The following is a 4,458-nucleotide window of genomic DNA, read 5'->3' as shown; positions in this document are numbered from 1 at the left end:
TTTATTTTTTCTCTGCATCGAACGGTCTTCCCACAAACACATTACAAACATTACGACGTAATCTTTTCTGCACGGCCGTAATTGCACCAGAGTGGACCACACATGCCAGTTTAGGCTAACCCTTTTGCGTCCACGTATCCACACTAAATCTCAGTTTGGATAGTCCTTCGCATCTTCACACGTCTCGGGCTTCATGTTCAATAGATCACGGTACATCGTAATGATGTAGAAAGAATCATTTTGATGGATATTAACAGAATTCATCTTATATATCTGTGTACACTGCTAATTGCAGAAGTGTACACAAATCAGTTAAAGTTACTCAAAAAACAGAAATATTAAAAGTGAATAGCGTCCTTTTAATCCAAAAAATGCTTAAAATATGCAACACTAACTATTCAAGCTATTTATCTAAATTACGTATGCTAAAAGTATGTAAATATAATTTTTTCTGTGTAACGTATGATTTTGTCAAAAAAATAGTTTGTATTCCACGGAGATCTTTTTTCAACGTGCTATTTTCCTCTTTTTTAGGACCTGTTAGACGCTGACAAGTTATCATCATCTTGGCTTCCATACGTTGGCATAACAGTACTGAATGACTGAATAAATATTGTAAGTGTCAGACAGTGTTTTCAAAGTGGATACTTTTCCATTTTCACTTGAGTTTCAGACTTTTTTTATATATTTCATTATTGTGGTCCTGTCAGATTGATGCAGTCACCAATACAGATTTGCAGCTTGAGAAGGAATTTCATGTTAGAAATATGAAGAACGACTATGACTTCCGAGGTAATATAGTTCTATGATGTACGTATAAGATGCATTTACAGTAGTCCTAAAACTGTGTCATGTACTAAACATAACTTCACAGGTTAGAGTATTGAACAGTTATTTAAAGGCGCCCTTACACAACAAAATGTAAATGTACGTAATGACCACCACGCAAATGAATGAGTACGCACATTCTCTAAAGTACAACGGATTATCTAAGAAATGTTACACTGCTACTGGTATTAGTTAATTCCTTACAAAATAAGCACAAGTGGAAGAGGTCTGCAACACAACATGCAAGGAAGACCGTAACAGAAAATGAGCTGGCAGGCAATGTCTCACGTAAACTAACAGTGGACGTTGACTCCATGGCAGCTCACACGCCAAATTAGTAACTTTGTTATCAGCACGAACGACGCATTTCACGAAAATAAGTATTTTGAGTACTTGGGGTGAACAAGTGACAAGTTGAATCTTTGAGCCGGATTGTGGTGGCGTCCACGGATTGCCCACTCCCAGTAAATAAATTCTCCGGGGTAAATAACTTCTGTGACAAACTTTTTTTCTGAGCTACACTTGAAGTATACCTACGATAATTTGGCTTACTGTGGACTCGCAGGAGAGCCGAGCGCATTAGCGTGTCGCTTCTGGGATTCGAGGGGGCGAGTCTGTCCCGGACTGAATCCACCTCGCCGATTAGCGAATAAGCCTGGCAGCCTGGATGTGATTCTGAAGGGGTGTCCCACATCCAGCTGACCGACCTGGTAAGCTAACCCTGCCTCAGATACACGATACGCAAACAACTAGAAAATCTTCTTGCAGCTGAACATGAGATTTTCTCTAGGCGCAGACGTGTAGGGTACACATGTGGTGTCAGGAAAGACACCCGGCCACCAACTGACAGTAACATTGCCAAAACGTGTATAACAGTGCCGGACCCGTAGAAAAACCAGAAAAAGAAGAGGAAGAAGACTTCGGATTACTGTTACAATGACACGTAAGAGACTCTGAAGTTTTCATACTCTCAGTACTGTGGAGCGGGGAAAATAGTCAGTTACTTTGTATTTTAAAAATTTAAGAGAAATGTTTATTGTTTCTGACGAAGTCTTCTACCAGATTTCATAACGTTCCAAAATGTTCAGTTAAAGTTGATCCAAAAATTAAACTTTCGGTTGTTCGTGTCAGTTTCCCAGTGAATGTCATTCAATATTTCCAGATTCAGGGCTTTACTCATTACTCGATATCTCTTTAAAAATTGTTTTGTGAGTAAAAGTCAACAAAAGTGAAAGAAATTTGCCCTTTCTTGAGTATTTTTGGGGTGGTCATAAGGTCAGTAGTACACGTTATTGAAAGCGCGTTGATATTGCTAAAAGTGTGCTAAACGATATTTTCAACTTCTGAACACTACTTACACATCATTGTCTCTCTAAAAAGTATGTTGTTAAATATAATTCAACAGCAGTTAACAATTTTTTTAAATTTTTTTGACTGTGGGCGCAAAATACCCCTCCCCGTCGTAATGCACGCCATGAAAAATGTCTTGGTGTTGCTAGAGTTCAACATTTTTTTTAAAATTTAGTTATATAAAATAGGAGCCATGAATAACACACTCATTTTTACAGTGCTTTAGTAACGTGACGTGAACTGTGGTAAATGTTGCTTCGATTATTGTAATACATCTACAGGCACATCTGTTACTGGTTATTCGAATAGTTCCAAATTAGCGACTTCCAGGACTACTGGTCGGTTGTAGACTACAGGACAGTTTTGCTTTGACGTTCTCACCTGCCGAAACAGTTGTGGATTTACAGGTTCGCGCTTCTCCTCATAAATCTTTCGAGTTGAAAAGTGCTCTAAGCTATCTATTTTTAGTGACGGCATTTGCGCCTTTTCGCTTCCTTTCACCCAGTTGTTTAAGCCTCAGAGGTTATTTGTGAAACTCCTGGCCATTTTGAGCATCTCGTTATATAACTACGAACACGTGGATGCACCTTACGCACTTGTGTGCAGGAAAGGCGCCTACAACTAATCTGTAAAATAATTCACAGAACATCACACGGCACTCTTAACTTTTTTCGAAACATCACTTACCAGCCTGCGGCTCCTCATCTATATTTCTCATATTTAGCAAGTAATTATAAATACCTTTTAGTTCCCCTGTTATTCATGTAACGTTATAATCTGTCGATCACTGCTCTGCAGGATATTTCAAGATGAGATTGGCAGATCGAGATGATAGCATGACTCCTCCTGTAAGGAAAATATTAGACGCACATATTCTCTACTACCGACAGTTTCTCACATATGGTTTTTGAAACCACCAGGAATGGAACGGCGTAGATGAAAGTACAGTAATAGGTCTTTACGTGATGTATTTTATTCTTTTGATATACCTGTTTAAAACGTCAGCATCAGTTTCAGTGCATTTTGCAGCTCTTACAGATGGACATCTGTTGTTAATTAAGGCTTTCTTTCACAGTTATCAGGATACCGAACAAAGTAATCGAAATGGCGCTCTGAAGATAACGAAAGTTGTTCCCTATCTCCATTAAAAACGCGATTGCGTGGATTCCATCGTCAACAAACAACGAACTGTTTCGGTATATTTATATTCGTTATCTGACACACCCACAACATCAAAAGAAATAATTTACAGGTAAAAAATTCTTTTTAAGCTTTTAGTAAGGAGAATTGCTGTAAGTCATTTTGCTTTTGCTATACATCTTCAGTATTTTCAAAAATTTTAAAAATACTAGCTCGCTGAAGAAGGAACTTTGCAATAATATGTTAGAGTGAGACAAAGTATGTTGCGTCAGGGTAGAGTAATAAATCCCACGCAAACAGCTGCCTACGCCTTAAGCCGTGCCATGAGGATGCAGACAAAGTTTTCGAGTACATGTTGGTTTTTATTGCACGCAGACATTATTCACTAGGATGGAGATCCCTTCAAAAAGCTCGTTTAGTAATTACAAAATATTTTCTCGAAGCGCAGGTATTTGTAACCAACAAGAACAATGACTAGTGATGACATGCGGCAGCTAATATAAAGAGCCTTTGCGCTGCGCTAGGTTTGATCTCCAGTATGGCGTTCTACCTACAAAAGACACTTCGCAACCAGTCTTAGCACTTGCGAGAAAGTATATATTGTATTAATTGTAATAACTAAACTGAAAATAAGTAGACAAATTATTTTTGGTGTTCTGCTTCAAACATCAGTCTTTACTGACGGCAATTTAGAATTTATATTTCAGGTCCATACGTTCGGATAAGTCTGCGATTTTCTGTACGAAACAGTTTAAAAGTAAATAAAACGTTCACAGAGGGGGAAGGCACTGCAATTAATGCACGAAATTATAACTATCTGCATCATTAGCAAAGAGACCTGTTTACAATAAGGATCTTTACCAGGAAGATGTAGCTTTTATAGAAGAATAGGCGTCGATGTTTGTTTGCAGACTGTACGTTTGTGTTGTTGACAATGTGAAGCGTTGGAGACACGTGGAAAGAGATACACAAATAACAAGAAAAAGTTCATTTTTGAATGTCATACATCAAAATTCACTCTTTACTGATAGTGGTTTGGGATTTAAATTTCAGGTCCACGCTTTCGAATCAGTCTGCATCGTCCCTAATAAGGAACAGTCCAAATGAAAAAAAAAAAAGTGATCGACACAGGGAGAAGCC

This window comes from Schistocerca americana, chromosome 1, assembly GCF_021461395.2.
Source record: "Schistocerca americana isolate TAMUIC-IGC-003095 chromosome 1, iqSchAmer2.1, whole genome shotgun sequence".
NCBI lineage: Eukaryota > Metazoa > Arthropoda > Insecta > Orthoptera > Acrididae > Schistocerca > Schistocerca americana.
The sequence above is the reverse complement of the archived record's forward strand: the minus strand, read 5'-3'. Positions refer to the sequence as shown.